Below are 18,388 nucleotides of genomic sequence, written 5' to 3'. Positions count from 1 at the left end.
CATTAAGTGTGGCATACTTTAGGGCTGCCTATAATACTCATCTACTTTATCTGCTCTCATAAAGTTATAGAGGAAAAGTTATTTTTTTTCTGTTTTCTGGTTTTATGATTATTTGCAGTTTTTTGTTGTTTTTGTTCAACCAAAAAAAAAAAAAGAAGAAACATTTATAAGATAAATTATATTTATCATAAAGAATTAAATGAAATTTCATAAATTGAATTTTTTACACAAATACACAAGCGTATAGGTTTACTTAAACATATAGCAGGTACTAACTTAAATAAATAACCCAGTAAACATTTTTAAAGAAGTTTCTATATATGAGTTCAATATTTGTTGTAACCAACAGAGTCTATAGGTTAGAGAAGATAATTTTTCATTTTGAATATTTGCTGGGCTAGCTGTAGCAGTGTGTGTATTTTCAGATTGTGACAGAAAATATTTCAAAATACATACATACAAAAGAAATAAGCAAAAACACACACAAATTAAATGAAAGTCTGTAAGTTTTTCCACACTTAATATTAACTTAGACATGTATAATACTACGTGCTTCTCAGGAGAAGAAGGAGTACGTGTGTGTGTGTGTTTCCACACACACACATCCATACAAAATTTCTACACCTGTATGTTGCTGCGTACCTGTACAAATAAGTCTATAAAAGTATAGTTGTCATATAAAGCTTAAGTTTTTCTTTATTTTCTTATTTTCATCCTGCTATATTTATGAATGAGAGTTTAAACATGACTGTCATATATAAACAGTTGAAATTCGTTTGTTTGCCTGAGTGTTTCTACTCTATATAAGGTAAATCTTATATATTTTTTTATGAAATTTAATCTTTTATTTAAAGAAAATGACAATTAAATTAGTTTTATAATAGAAGACATGGTAATGTTACAGTAACTGTTGTATTTTTGAAACTACCTTCAAAAAATGCTTGCATACTTTTAGGCTGATGTTATATGAAACATTCTTTGCATAAAAATTATGCCAATGTTAGCATTTATTTAAGTATAACACGCCACTCAATTGATTTGATATTTAAAATACAATTATAATTTGATGTCACTTGCATATTTTTATCGATGTCATCATCATCGTCATCATCATTTCCAACAGCATCAGCTCACACAATCTTCTTGTCATCATTATTATGTATTATTATCATTATTATTTTTTTTGTAAGAATTGATGATAAATAATATTTTATTGTTGTAAATCTAATATGTATAATTTATGGTTTTTACTGATGACATTTTCAGTTTTTTTTTCATTTTCGTTTACCAAACTGTAACGCAAAGACTGCGGAAATACACACAAATACTACACATACTGTCAAACAGATTTGTATTTGTATTATTTTGATACATGTTTAAGCATTTATCAACACTGTGTGAAAGTCAGTCGGTTCACAATACAATACATGTAGAAAATTTTTCAATTATTTGCAATAGAAGTGGGGTTATAAGTCTGCCAATGTGTAAAACTAAGTGTGATGATTCAACAATATTTTTTTGTATTGATTTGTGAAAGTAAAATTGTCATAAATTTTATTTAGCTGAAAAAAAAACTGTTTACTTTTTAAGGCCACAGAAGTATTTGGGGAGGAAATTTCTAAAAATAGGTATGAACTGTGGGTGAGAGCTTCCTTGGCTACACTATATAAATATTTACAAATGCAGTGTAAACTAGACTTTAGAAAAAGATATAAAAAAGTGTCTTTTTGAAGACAGTTTTCTGTTATAGAAAACAGTCTTTTTGAAGACAGTTTTCTGTTATAGAAAACAGTGTTTTTGAAGACAGTTTTCTGTTATAGAAAACAGTCTTTTTGAAGACAGTTTTCTGTTATAGAAAACAGTCTTTTTGAAGACAGTTTTCTGTTATAGAAAACAGTCTTTTTGAAGACAGTTTTTTGTTATAGAAAACAGTCTTTTTGAAGACAGTTTTCTGTTATAGAAAACAGTCTTTTTGAAGACAGTTTTCTGTTATAGAAAACAGTCTTTTTGAAGACAGTTTTCTGTTATAGAAAACAGTCTTTTTGAAGACAGTTTTCTGTTATAGAAAACAGTCTTTTTGAGGACAGTTTTCTGTTATAGAAAACAGTCTTATTGTTATAGAAAACAGTCTTTTTGAAGACAATTTTCTGTTATAGAAAACAGTCTTTTTGAAGACAGTTTTCTTGTACAGAAAAGTGTCAAAATCGGCCCACAAATTGCTGAGATATAAGGAAAAAACCGGGAGAACCTAGATTTTTGGCCTATTTTTGATCTATATCTGGATTACTAAGTCATTAATATAGACAAGATGGATATCTAATGATAGATATTTTAAAGTCCATTGCAACGATGTATATAAAGCTATAGTAAGTTGGACCGGACCTACAATGGGTCAAATTCGGTAAAAATATTTTTTAACCCGAATTTTTTTTTCATCAAAAATTTTTTTCTGTCATAAATTATTTTTCCAAAAAAAATTTTTTTTAAAAATTAAAAAAAAAATTGGAAAAAACTTTTTTTAAAAAACCATTTCGAAAAGAAAAAATTTCAATAAAATTCAAAAAACTTCTTTATAAAAAAATTTCGAAAAAAACAATTTAATTTTGTTTACCTAAAAATATTTAAAAAAATATATTTTTAAGTATAATTTTGTGAAGGGTATCTAAGATTCGGCACAGCCGAATATAGCTCTCTTGTTTTTGTTTAAATTTATAGACTTAAATTAAGTTACAATTAGTATACTTAATGCTTGCAGCGAAATGTATACTTAACAAGTAATTTTTATTTAGCCTGTAGAACAACCTCCAACAATTGATAAAAACCAGAAATCTACTTTACATAATGCTATAATAAAAAACCGGAAGCTAATTAAATATAATTGTGTTAATTTGGAAATTAAAATTAGCCGTCACTTTGTACACGAGTTCATATACACACTGATAAAAGAGCCCTTGAAGTAGGCAACATAAATTAAAGAAATAATTAACTTACAAACTTCATTTGGGAGAAGAAAAAACAGACAATAAATGGGTCACCTAAATATGTATGTAATTTCATATTAAACAAGTACAGCAATATTTTAAGGATTTAATATAAAACTTCTTTAACATTATTTTACTTTTAGATGAACAAATGTGGTTGCTAAAAATGTTCTGTAAAAAAATTGTGGTAAAAATTATTTTGCTTAAAAAATATGGTTGATAAAAGTTTAAAGTTAATCATTACTAATTCTTAGTACTTATTTAGTAAATCTTTGAATATATTTCCATACAAACTTTTTAAAATTTTGTTATTTAAATGTTACTGATGAGTCTGAAATGTTTATCTAACTAATACAACCACCATTAGACTGAAGCCCTTACACATACTTATAATTATTAACTACCACTCTCAGTATTTTAAACAATTTATTTAATTTAACAACAACCCCCTAAAACTATGCAATTAATTTTACTAACTAACTACAAATTCTTGGTAAATACCAATAGATTATCCTCTACAAGCCAAAATAAAAAAAACATAACTACAAACCTACCTTCAACTTAAAACCACAAAAATGAAAACAATCATTAAATAATTTATTTGCATAAATAATACATCCACCTACACATATTTACACACATACACAAGGAAATTCAAACAAAACTATGCGTGAGCCTGCATAATATAACAGTGTGTAGCAAAAAAAGTTGAAATATTTTTAATTAGAGTAGCAATGAAACGAAATAGCAACCGGTTTCTATAGAATATCATGATATTACAACCGTTTTCTATAGAATAGCATGAAATAGCAACCGGTTGCTATAGAATAGCATGAAATAGCAACCGGTTGCTATAGAATAGCATGAAATAGCAACCGGTTGCTATAGAATAGCATGAAATAGCAACCGGTTGCTATAGAATAGCATGAAATAGCAACCGGTTGCTATAGAATAGCATGAAATAGCAACCGGTTGCTATAGAATAGCATGAAATAGCAACCGGTTGCTATAGAATAGCATGAAATAGCAACCGGTTGCTATAGAATAGCATGAAATAGCAACCGGTTGCTATAGAATAGCATGAAATAGCAACCGGTTGCTATAGAATAGCATGAAATAGCAACCGGTTGCTATAGAATAGCATGAAATAGCAACCGGTTGCTATAGAATAGCATGAAATAGCAACCGGTTTCTATAGAATAGCATGAAATAGCAACCGGTTTCTATAGAATAGCATGAAATAGCAACCCGTTTCTATAGAATAGCATGAAATAGCAACCGGTTTCTATAGAATAGCATGAAATAGCAACCGGTTTCTATAGAATATCATGAAATAGCAACCGATTTCTAAAGAAAAGCATGAAATAGCAACCGGTTTCTATAGAATATTATGAAATGGAAACCGGTTTCTTCTAAATGTATGAAAACAAGTTATTATTTCTCTTTATTTCTCTGTTTAAATACTTAATTCAAAGCATACTTTTTGGCTTTCCTTTACAAATAATATCCAACAATTAGTTATCAAAATCTTAACAACTTCCTATGCAACATAAAAGCTTTCAAAAATTATTGTCTTTTCTATTTTTAACAATAGATAAAAAGTTTTGTTTTAATCTTATTATGTTATGTTTTTATTAAAGAAAAATACTTACAAATATTTAGCATATTTCATATTTTGTCCCTGCTTCTCATCATACCACTGTTTGCTTTATTTTCCTTCATAATTTTTTGTTGATTATTTCCTAAAAGTTTAACAAATAAGTGTGAGCAACAAAAATGACAGTGTAATAGATACAATTATTTAAAATTATAATTTCAAAGAATTTCTCTAACAATTTGCTTCCTGGATACTTTATTACCTTTTGTTTTTATAGAGTTGGAACAAAAGTTTATTTTTTTCTTTTTTTTTACTTTTAGCAAGTTATAAAAAATTAACTCTCCTAATAAACGTTTAAGTTTCTGCATCTTTACTGTCATTTTTGTATATTTTTCCAGGATTTATGATTGTCTATCGTTAGTTGTTCTGAAAAAAAAAAATATAAAAAAAAAATAAAACAAAAAGAGAAAAAAATTACTTTTAAAAAGTTTTATTCCATTTAGTTTTTTTGTTTTTTCGTTTAATATACATTTTGTTAGTACATAAGCAATTTGTACAAGAATCACGTTTAAACGAAGCAAAAAAATAAACGTCTAATGAAAAGAAAAGTTTCATTATTATACTTCATTGCACAAATTCTGCTACTTTTAGTTGGAGAGTTTTTGGGACGTTAAGAAAAGAAATTTTCTGGCTTCAAGTTCACGTCTGTTGTTTCAAGTTTTTATTTGTTTAAATAAAAGTAGCAGAGTAGTTTAACGCCAAATATGCATGATGGGTTAGAATGGAAAGTATTTTATTGTTACGAATAGGAAGAGGCAAGTGATGAATGGAGCAACCATCATCCATATGTTGGAAGGACTAAATATTTAATAAGGAAGTTAGTGGCATGAAAATAGCATGAAATAGCAACCGGTTTCTATAGAATAGCATGAAATAGCAACCGGTTTCTTAGAATAGCACGAATTGCAACCGGTTTCTATAGAATAGCATGAAATATCAACCGGTTTCTATAGAATAGCATAAAATAGCAACCGGTTTCTATAGAATAGCATGAAATAGCAACCGGTTTCTATAGAATAGCAAGAAATAACAACCGGTTTTTGTAGAATAGCATGAAATAGCAACCGGTTTCTATAGAATAGCATGAAATAGCAACCGATTTCTATAGAATAGCATGAAATAGCAACCAGTTTCTATAGAATAGCATGAAATAGCAACCGTTTTCTATAGAATAGCATGAAATAGCAACCGGTTTCTATAGAATAGCATGAAATAGCAACCGGTTTCTATAGAATAGCATGAAATAGCAACCGGTTTCTATAGAATAGCATGAAATAGCAACCAGTTTCTATAGAATAGCATGAAATAGCAACCAGTTTCTATAGAATAGCATGAAATAGCAACCAGTTTCTATAGAATAGCAAGAAATAGCAACCTGTTTCTATAGAATAGCAACCGGTTTCTTTAGAATAGCATGAAATAGCAACCGGTTTCTATAGAATAGCATGAAATAGCAACCAGTTTCTATAGAATAGCATGAAATAGCAACCCATTTCTATAGAATATCAAGAAATAGCAACCGGTTTCTTTAGAATAGCATGAAATAGCAACCCATTTCTATAGAATATCAAGAAATAGCAACCGGTTTCTTTAGAATAGCATGAAATAGCAAGCAATTTCTATAGAATAGCATGAAATAGCAACCGGTTTCTATAGAATAGCATGAAATAGCAACCCATTTCTATAGAATATCAAGAAATAGCAACCGGTTTCTTTAGAATAGCATGAAATAGCAAGCAATTTCTATAGAATAGCATGAAATAGCAACCGGTTTCTATAGAATAGCATGAAATAGAAACCAGTTTCTATAGAATAGCATGAAATAGCAACCCATTTCTATAGAATATCAAGAAATAGCAACCGGTTTCTTTAGAATAGCATGAAATCGCAAGCAATTTCTATAGAATAGCATGAAATAGCAACCGGTTTCTATAGAATAGCATGAAATAGCAACCGGTTTCTATAGAATAGCATGAAATAGCAACCGGTTTCTATAGAATAGCATGAAATAGCAAGTAATTTCTATAGAATAGCATGAAATAGCAACCGGTTTCTATAGAATAGCATGAAATAGCAACCGGTTTCTATAGAATAGCATGAAATAGCAACCGGTTTCTTTAGAATAGCATGAAATAGCAAGCAATTTCTATAGAATAGCATGAAATAGCAACCGGTTTCTATAGAATAGCATGAAATAGCAACCCATTTCTATAGAATATCAAGAAATAGCAACCGGTTTCTTTAGAATAGCATGAAATAGCAAGCAATTTCTATAGAATAGCATGAAATAGCAACCGGTTTCTATAGAATAGCATGAAATAGAAACCAGTTTCTATAGAATAGCATGAAATAGCAACCCATTTCTATAGAATATCAAGAAATAGCAACCGGTTTCTTTAGAATAGTATGAAATAGCAAGCAATTTCTATAGAATATCAAGAAATAGCAACCGGTTTCTTTAGAATAGCATGAAATAGCAAGCAATTTCTATAGAATAGCATGAAATAGCAACCGGTTTCTATAGAATAGCATGAAATAGCAACCGTTTTCTATAGAATAGCATGAAATAGCAACCAGTTTCTATAGAATATCATGAAATAGCAACCGGTTTCTGTAGAATAGCACGTAATAGCAACCGTTTTCTATAAAATAGCATGAAATATCAACCGGTTTCTATAGAATAGCATGAAATAGAAACCGGTTTCTATAGAATAGCATGAAATAGAAACCAGTTTCTATAGAATAGCATGAAATAGCAACCGGTTTCTATAGAATAGCATGAAATAGCAACCGGTTTCTATAGAATAGCATGAAATAGCAACCGGTTTCTATAGAATAGCATGAAATAGCAACCAGTTTCTATAGTATAGCATGAAATAGCAACCGGTTTCTATAGAATAGCATGAAATAGCAACCATTTTCTATAGAATAGCATGAAATAGCAACCGGTTTCTATAGAATAGCATGAAATAGCAACCGTTTTCTATAGAATAGCATGAAATAGCAACCGGTTTCTAAAGAACAGCACGAAATAGGAACCTGTTTCTATAGAATAGCATGAAATAGGAACCGGTTTCTATAGAATAGCATGCAATAGCAACCGGTTTCTATAGAATAGCAAGAAATATCAACCGTTTTCTATAGAATAGCATGAAATAGCAACCGGTTTCTATAGAATAGCATGAAATGGAAACCGGTTTCTATAGAATAGCATGAAATGGAAACCGGTTTCTATAGAATAGCATGAAATAGCAACCGTTTTTTGTAGAATAGCATGAAATAGCAACCGGTTTCTATAGAATAGCATGAAATAGCAACCGGTTTCTATAGAATAGCATGAAATAGCAACCGGTTTCTATATAATAGCATGAAATAGCAACCAGTTTCTATAGTATAGCATGAAATAGCAACCGGTTTCTATAGAATAGCATGAAATAGCAACCGGTTTCTATAGAATAGCATGAAATAGCAACCGTTTTCTATAGAATAGCATGAAATAGCAACCGGTTTCTATAGAATAGCAAGAAATAGCAACCGGTTTCTTTAGAATAGCAAGCAATTTCTATAGAATAGCATGAAATAGCAACCGGTTTCTATAGAATAGCATGAAATAGCAACCGTTTTCTATAGAATAGCATGAAATAGCAACCGGTTTCTATAGAATAGCAAGAAATAGCAACCGGTTTCTTTAGAATAGCAAGCAATTTCTATAGAATAGCATGAAATAGCAACCAGTTTCTATAGAATAGCATGAAATAGCAACCAGTTTCTATAGACTAGCATTAAATAGCAACCGAAAAGTATAGAAAAGTGTCAGTGTAAGACTTATTTTATTTTTTTTTTTTTTTTATTTTCTTAGCTCCACTGTTTTCGTCTCCGATTTATGTCTATTGAGCTTGAACAAAAAAACTTTGAACAATTTGTAACCTTAAATTTAATATTTATAGTTTTTTTGTTTCATTTAAACTTTTAAAGTGGTAAAAATAACGCATAAAATAACTTACTTTATTGTCCACAAAAATTTGAAACACTTTTGAAGAAAAGTTTTTTAATTTCATTTAAAACAAAGTGAAATAATGACTGTAACCGAAGCCCCTCTTAAGACACAATTAAAAAGAGACAAAGTAAAAAAATATAAAGACAAACACCTACAGAAAGAACCCCTATTCAGAGACACAAAACTATAGACTGAAACATAATTAATCAAAAGCTAGAGAGATAATATTGTTTGTATGCTTATCTCGTCTACTCAAATCTCAAAATATACAAATCAAAATGAAAGCAAAAAAGCAAGCAAAGACACTATGAGGAAACCATTTATCAGGGATGTCAATAGCTAGACAAAAGCTTGATATAAAGGGAATTTGGAGTAGGTGTCCCTTACAAACAAAACAAGGCAAACTTGTAATGGTTTTCTACCAGAACATCATCATGACTTGACCACTATAAAAACACTTTTCTGAATTTTTTTTAACACACACAGATAATATTACTGACACATCCAAACCTTCCCCTTTTCATTTGACTTCCTCGAGTTAGAGAAATTAGTAAACAATACCCGATCCAATCTCTGTTGGTTTTTTTTCATACGCTTTCTTCCACTTGAAATGATTTTGAATAGTCATTGTTTTTGTGATTTTTTTTCAGTCATTCTGCAGTTGTTTAGTTTTTGTTAAGTATTCTGCTGTTGTTGCCTTGTCCAAAATTTAATGAAGTATAAATGAATATATTTGGTTGTGGGTTCTATAATCAAAATTCACCTAGAAAAGCGTTCAAATGTACTAAATTGGAGAATCTAGAACGAGGGTTGAACAAAGAAAATATGTGAAATTTCATGCTATTATTTAGAAACCGGTTGTTATTTCATGTTATTCTATAGAAACCGGTTGCTATTTCATGCTTTTCTATAGAAATCGGTTGCTATTTCATGATATTCTATAGAAATCCATTGCTATTTCATGCTATTCTATAGAAATCGGTTGCTATTTCATGATATTCTATAGAAATCGGTTGCTATTTCATGATATTCTATAGAAATCGGTTGCTATTTCATGATATTATATAGAAACCTGTTGCTATATAATGCTATTCTATAGTAATCGGTTGCTTTTTTATGATATTCTTTAGAAACCGGTTGCTATTTCATGCTATTCTATAGAAACCGGTTGCTATTTCATGCTTTTCTATAGAAATCGGTTGCTATTTCATGCTAGTCTATAGAAATCGGTTGCTATTTCATGCTATTCTATAGAAATCGGTTGCTATTTCATGATATTCTATAGAAACCGGTTGCTATTTCATGCTTTTCTATAGAAATCGGTTGCTATTTCATGCTGTTCTATAGAAATCGGTTGCTATTTCATGCTATTCTTTAGAAACCGGTTGCTATTTCATGCTATTGTGTAGAAACCGGTTGCTATTTCATGCTATTCTATAGAAACCGGTTGCTATTTCATGCTATTCTATAGAAACTGGTTGCTATTTCATGCTATTCTGTAGAAAACAGTTGTTATTTCATGCTATTCTATAGAAACTGGTTGCTATTTCATGCCATTCCTTAGAAACCGGTTGCTATTTCATGCTATTGTATAGAAACCGGTTTCTGTATCATGCTATTCTATAGAAACCAGTTGCTATTTCATGCTATTCTATAGAAACTCGTTGCTATTTCATGCTATTCTATAGATACCAGTTGCTATTTCATATTATTCTCTAGAAACCGGTTGCTATTTCTTGCTATTCTTTAGAAACCGGTTGCTATTTCATGCTATTCTATAGAAATGGGTTGCTATTTCATGGTTTTATCTCAACCCTCGTTTATTGTACTAAATTTTTTTTTAGTTTTTTGCCTGCCTTACTTTTTTGTTCATATTTACTAGAATCATTAAGAAAAGACCTCATGCTTGCACAATTTTAACCAAATGGACATGTTGTTTACCTAAATAGTTGAATAGAATGGACAGGACTATGCATGCGTATGGCTCGGACTGATAACTAAACAAGTTCAAATACAATATTTGCAATAATGAAGAAACACTTGCCAGCTAAGCCAACAAAATGTAACCCTATGGAACTAAAAAAATAACAAAAAAGTTTAAGATTTATTTAAGATTCGAAATGACACTTATTACATTTAAGTCTCTACCTTTGTCATGTTGTAGTTTTCCTAAATTTTTGTTTGGTTTGTCATGATTTTTGGGTTTTAAATACCTTTCAATTCGTCTCTACTGCTTAAAAAGCTAAAATGTCTGTGGTCTTCAACAACATTTTTTTTTTGGACAAATGCCTTTTGATTTATTCTCATTCATTCACTCATTTAATCCTTAGCCAAACATTTTACCTTTTAATAGTCATCAGCAGTTACTCTATCTTTCAGGTTTTTTTTTATCATACGCATTTAAAGCTTTAAAGGATATTTGTAGACTGGACCTATAAACATCCAGTACAAACAATGTTTTCTGTCAATATGTATGATGTTATTTGGCCTCCATTTGCAGTTGCTGTTTGTGGAAACAATATTCGTTCGTTCGTAAAGTGCATTTCCATTTTTGAGGTTACATTGAGAAAGATAATTGTAATTAAATCTTTAGTAGTGATTAATCAGCTTAATTTTTGTTGAGTGTTTTATTGGCGAATGGGAAATTAGAGCAGGAAATTCATTTGCTTAGAGTAGAAACAAAAATTTTAAAAATAGATATTCTAAAATGCCTAAAAATAGGCAATAATTTTTGTGTTATAAGTAAAATCACAAACATAGTCATTTTGCATAACAGCTTGGATTCACAAGTTTATTTTAAACCAAATCATATTTCTTGCTATTCTATATGAAAACAGTTGCTATTTCGTGCTATTCTTTAGAAACCGATTGCTATTTCATGCTATTCTATATAAACCGGTTGCTATTTCATGCTATTCTATAGAAACCGGTTGCTATTTGATGCAATTCTATAGAAACCGGTTGCTATTTCATGCTATTCTATAGAAACCGGTTGCTATTTCATGCTATTCTATAGAAACCGGTTGCTATTTCATGCCATTCTATAGAAACCGGTTGCTATTTCTTGCTATTCTATACAAACCGGTTGCTATTTCATGCTATTCTATAGAAACCGGTTTCTATTTCATGCTATTCTATAGAAACCGGTTTCTATTTCATGCTATTCTATAGAAACCGGTTTCTATTTCATGCTATTCTATAGAAACCGGTTGCTATTTCATGCTATACTATAGAAACCGGTTGCTATTTCATGCTATTCTATAGAAACCGGTTGCTATTTCATGCTATTCTATAGAAACCGGTTGCTATTTCATGCTATTCTATAGAAACCGATTGCTATTTCATGCTATTTTATAAGTACTGGTTTCTATTTCATGCTATTTATTAGAAACCGGTTGCTATTTCATGCTATTCTTTAGAAACCAGTTGCTATTTCATGCTATTCTATAGAAACCGGTTGCTATTTCATGCTATTGTATAGAAAACGGTTTATATTTCATGCTATTATGAATGAACCCTAAGTTCTACTTAGAAAGAGTTTAACAGTTTTTTTTTATATTGCCCTAAACCAATATTTTCTTATCATAAATATTTTACACAAATAAATTTTGAAGATGATATTTGCTTCATTTTCAATTTTGTAACCCAAAACTATGCTTTACACTTTGTTATCATAATAAACTTTACATTTAGAAAACAATTTCGTTTTAAATAAACTCTTAATTTCATAAACAAAAACACAAACAACAAATTTTCTAAACAATTAATTAAATATTCCAGCATAAAAGACAAAAAATCAACACTTTAGATGAGCCAACTACTAAGGGGATGTTGCTCCTTTCGATTATTTTCTGTTCTTAAAGAGCAAGGACCTCCTTGGTAATAAAATGAATACACAAAGTAACTTAGCACTTACGAATATACACATATAACTTAACTCTTACATTGAAATGTTACACCTTTTTCTTCTATTATAAAATCGTGTTTTAACAAAATGGTATGGCTACAATAACCATTCAATAGAATATATTTGTTTGTAGGAAACACACACACACACACCTTAAACTTCAGGTCCTTTGTATTGTAGTTGTTGGTTATTTTCTAAAGAAAAGTGTGGTAATGTAGAAAGAAAGGTGGTGAAAAGTCCTTAAGTTAGTTTAAGCATCCAAGCAATAATAACAACTTTTGCTCAAAACAATAACAACAACAAATTATAAAATAATAACAACAATGAAAACAAAAACAACAACAACAACTAAACTTTACAATAACCCCTACCTGAATAGAATTTATATAAACATTTGACTGTAAAATTCTTGTGAAAAGAAAAAAACCAAAGAACAAGAAGGCAGCAAATAAAAGTACGCGGACTATGCCGAAATGTTTTAGACTATCAGTCAATTCTAGTCGACTATCTAGTCAACCCAAGTCGGCTCTCTAATCGACTCCCTTGTCAACTATAATCGACTCCCTAGTCAACACAACTTGATTCTAGTTTACTTTAGTCGACTCTCTTGTAAACTCAAGTCGACTTTGGTCGATTCCCTATACAACTTAAGTCAAATCTAAGCGACACTAAGCAACTCTAGTCGACTCTCTAGATTACTCTAGTTGACGTTCTAGTCAAATCTAGTATATTCTCTTGTCAACTCTAGGCCACTATTCAGTCAACTCTTGCCGACTCTACATTCAATTCTAGGCGACTCTTCGGTCAACCCTTGACTACAACTGTTGAAGAACCTAGAGTCAAATCGAGTCGACTCTCTATTCAATTCTTCAGTAAATTCTTGCCAATTCTCTAGACAACACTTGACTTCTATATATTTGAATCTCTAGTCAACTGTAGTCGACTCTTCAATCAATGATGCGATTCTTCAATCAATTCTACTTTGCTCTCTGGTCAACTCTTGGTGACTCTCTGGTCAACACTGAAAGACTCTCTAGTCAAATCTAGTCTATTCTTCAGTTAATTCTTGTCGAATCTTTATTCAAGTCGACTCTCTGGTCTGTTGGTAACTGTTGAAGAATCTCTACTCAACACTAGTCGACTCTTCAGTCAACTGTTTAGTTAATTTTAGTCGACCCTTTGATGAACTTTTGACGCCTCACTTGACGACTATCAATTCGACTCTCTATAGTCAACTCTAGTCGACTCACTAGTCAAATCTAGTCGACTATCTGGTCAACCCTTGATGACTCTTTGGTCAACTGTTGAAGAATCTCGAGTCAAATCTAGTCGCCTCTCAAGTCGACTCTCTATTCAACTCTTGTCCAATCTTCAATCAACTTTAAGTTGACTCTTTGGTCAACTCTTGATGACACTGTAGTCAACACTTGACGACTACCTATTTGATTCTCTAGTCAACTCTAGTCAACACTCCAGTCAACTCTTGTCGAATTGAAAGTCAATCCTAGTCGACTCTCTGGTCAACTCTTGAAGACTCTCTAGTCAAGTCTTGACGACTCTCTAGTCAACTGTTGAAGACTCTCTAGCCAACTTTTGTCAAATGTAAAGTCAATTCTAGTTGACTCTCTGGCCAACTCTAGAAGACTCTCTAGTCAACTCTTTACGACTCTCTAGTCAACTCTTGAAGACTCTCTAGTCAACTCTTGTCGAATCTAAAGTCAATTCTAGTTGACTCTCTGGTCAATTCTTGAAGACTCTAGTCTCCAGTCAATTGTTGAAGAATCTGGAGTCAGATCTAACCGACTCTCTAGTCAATTTTGGTCGACTCAAAGTCAATTCTAGTCGACTCTCTGGTCAACACTTGCAGACTTTCTAGTCAAGTCTTGACGAATCTCTAGTCAACTCTTGTCGAATCTAAAGTCAATTATAGTTGACTTTCTGGTCAACTCTTGAAGACTCTCTGGTCTCTAGTCAATTGTTGAAGAATCTGGATTCAAATCTAATCGACTCTCTAGTCAACTCTGGTCGACTCAAAGTCAATTCTAGTCGACTCTCTGGTCAACTCTTGAAGACTCTCTAGTCAAGTCTTGACGACTCTCTAGTCAACTCTTGACGACTCTCTAGTCAACTCTTGTAGAATCTAAAGTCAATTCTAGTTGACTCTCTGGCCAACTCTTGAAGACTCTCTAGTCAAGTCTTGACGACTCTCTAGTCAAGTCTTGACGACTCTCTAGTCAAGTCTTGACGACTCTCTAGTCAAGTCTTGACGACTCTCTAGTCAACTCTTGTCGAATATAAAGTCAATTCTATTTGAGTCTCTGGTCAACTCTTAAAGACTCTCTAGTCAACTTTGGTCGTAAATCTTGTCAACTCTTGAAGACTCTCTAGTCAACTCTGGACGACAATCTGGTCAACTCTTAAAGTCTCTCTAGTCAAATCTTGTCGAATCTAAAGTCTATCTAGTCGACACTCTAGTCAACTCTAAGCGGCTATCTAAGTAACTTTATTCACCTCTCCAGTCACCTCTAGTCGCCTCTCTAGTCAACCCTAGTGAACTCTCTTGTCAAATGTAGTCTACTCCATTGTCAAATCCAGACGAATCTCTATTCTTGTCCTACGATTTCTCTACTTCTAAGAGCTTTGTAAACTTCAAATGTTCGGAGACAGTGGGAGACAGTTTGCGGATAGAAATACTCGCTCTTGTTGGTCATGCAACCTAGTCGACTTTCAAGTCAACTTTAGTCTAGTCCAACGACTTCTCTGGTTCTTTGTCAACTTCTACTGTTCAGAGAGGAGGGTAGTGGGAGATAGATTGCGGATGGAAATGCACGTTCATGTTGGTCATGCAATTTGTAATACATGTAAGAAAGCTGTTAAATGTATGGACAATGGGTTTCACTAGGCAGTGGCATCTTCTGAAAATGGAAAATAAATTTATGCTCTAACATGCTCCAGCAGGAAGACTATCCTTTGTCCATTGTGACCACATTTTACTGTTTTATTATTAAATTGTATATTATTTACCGCTTCCATTTCACTAGAACATCATTTATTTATACATCTCAAAACTGTTTTTTTTTTTTTGTTCTTTTTTTCATTGTTACGTTTTAGTTTTATTTTTTGTCTTGTAGTAGTATTGTGTTTCTTTAAACTACATTTTGTTGTTTGATTGCTGTTAGTAAGTTGTTGTTGTTGTTGTTTTGTTGGTTGCAAGTATATTTCTGTTACACAATTTATTGCTACAGCAACAACAGTAATTGTGGAGTACGAGTAGTAAAATAATATGGAGCAACTAAGTAAAACATGTCTTAGCATGTTTTTACTTTAAAGCAACTAAAAGGAGTTACACTGTTTCCAAATGATAACATGTCTCCACTTCAACAGAATCCTGTATAAATAGAATATTGTCAATCCTTTTTACATTGGCAATGGTGTCCGGTTGACCACTCACCATGTTATCCCACCTCGTCTCTATCATCATCATATTCCACATTTAAAATTGCGACAACACTATAATTTGTTGTTTTCAGTTGTTGGTTGGTTTTTTATATTCAGTGTGGACATGCAAGCAATAAAAGGTCCTTTGCCTCACTGTTATGGCTTTGCGTTGTTTCATTTTTCCTTCTATCTTTTTTTGTTTTATTTATTTGCAAAACAGTTCGTGTTGGTCTTGTGGCAAATTACTGTGGAGTTCACAAAATGCTCATACATAAACAGATTTTCCCTCTGCGTATTTCCCATCCCTCCCATTGCTACAAATTGATAGACAACATTTGCTTTTTGCACAAAAGTTCATGAGTGTATGTAGTATCATGCACACTCCTAGATGAATTATGGTTGTACGCCAATATACTACCACCACACTACTTGGTCCTCTTGCAACACTTAAATACTCGCATACTGAAGACATTGTGTTGTAAATATTCACTTAGTTGCCGTACTTACTTGGTAGTTTAGTTTCTCTTGCTGCACATACTCTTTCTATGACTTACTTAAACTATTTATCAGGGTCTTAGTGGTATGTAGTAGTGCAAAAGTAGTTGATTTTTCTGTATTCTTCTGTATAGCTGCAAGTGCAGCTAGTTGTTGTAAATAATAGTTTCTTTGACCTCAACTCAATACGTTTCCACGTTGTGGGGCTGAGGTTATAAAACGACCGTTATATCGGAATGTTTTTTGTTTGTAATTTTATATAAATGTTTTGAAAAGTGAAGGATTTCTTTTAGTTTACTTGCAAAACAGAAAAATAAATAGCTGCCTATTTTAAGGGGGGGTTTGAAAATATTGTAAATAAAAAAATTAGATTTAAAAATAATGTATTTATTTTAAAGTAAACTAATGACATTTAAAGATTTAATAAAAAACTTGAGAGCGGAAACTAAACCAAAGACCAGAACAGACAGATTACAACAGTGACTAAACCAAGGACTAAAACAGAGAATAGTCCATGGAATTGAGAAAACTCTGGATTATCGATGAGACTTTAGACGAAACTATAGAAGCGACGATAAACAAGACTATAGACGAGACTTTAGAAGAGCCTATCGACGAAAGTATAAACGAGACTACGATACTATAGACAGGACTATAAGCGAGACTATAGACTAGACTACAGACGAGATTATAGGCGAGACTATAGACGAGACTATAGACGAGACTATAGACGATGCTATAGACGAGACTATAGACGAGACTATAGACGATGCTATAGACGAGACTATAGACGATACTGTGACGAGACTATAGACGATACTATAGACCAGACTATAGACGAGACTATAGACGAAACTATAGACGATACTATGACGAGACTATAAACGAGACTATAGACGAGACTATAGACGAGACTATAGACGATATTATGACGAGACAATAAACGAGACTATAGACGATACTATAGACGAGACTATAGACGATACTATATACGATACTATGACGAGACTATAGACGAGACTATAGACGATACTATGACGAGACTATGGACGATACTATAGACCAGACTATAGACGAGAATATAGACGAGACTATAGACGATGCTATAGACGATGCTATAGACGATGCTATAGACGAGACTATAGACGATACTATAGACGATACTACGACGAGACTATAGACGAGACTATAGACGATACTATGAAGAGACTATAGACGAGAATATAGACGAAACTATAGACAAGACTATAGACGAGACTATAGACGATACTATAGACGAGACTATAAACAAGACTATAGACGATACTATAGACCAGACTATATACTAGACTATAGACGAGACTATAAACAGGACTATAGACGAGACTATAGACGAGAATATAGACGAAACTATAGACGAAACTATAGACGAGACTATAGACGAGACTATAGACGAGACTATAGACGAAACTATGGTCGAAACTATAGACGATACTATGAAGAGACTATAGACGAGAATATAGACGAAACTATAAACAAGACTATAGACGAAACTATAAACAAGACTATAGACGAGACTATAGACGATACTATAGACGAGACTATAAACAAGACTATAGACGATACTATAGACCAGACTATAGACTAGACTATAGACGAGACTATAAACAGGACTATAGACGAGACTATAGACGAGAATATAGACGAAACTATAGACGAAACTATAGACGAGACTATAGACGAAACTATGGTCGAAACTATGGTCGAAACTATAGACGAGACTATAGACGAGACTATAGACGAGACTATAGACGATACTATAGACGATACTACGACGATACTATAGACGATACTACGACGAGACTATAGACTAGACTATAGACGAGACTATAGACGAGACTATAGACGAAACTATGGTCGAAACTATAGACGAG

The 18,388-nt window shown here is 32.0% G+C and overlaps 1 protein-coding gene across 3 annotated transcripts in view; it reads left to right on the top strand.

The window, feature by feature from the left end:
- LOC135955905 (rhoGEF domain-containing protein gxcJ-like) overlaps nucleotides 1-18,388 on the top strand; it is a 269,772-nt gene that overhangs the window by 163,976 nt on the left and 87,408 nt on the right. The window lies entirely within an intron of this gene.

The sequence above is a fragment of the Calliphora vicina genome, chromosome 3, assembly GCF_958450345.1.
Source record: "Calliphora vicina chromosome 3, idCalVici1.1, whole genome shotgun sequence".
Classification (NCBI taxonomy): domain Eukaryota; kingdom Metazoa; phylum Arthropoda; class Insecta; order Diptera; family Calliphoridae; genus Calliphora; species Calliphora vicina.
The sequence above is the reverse complement of the archived record's forward strand: the minus strand, read 5'-3'. Positions and strand labels throughout refer to the sequence as shown.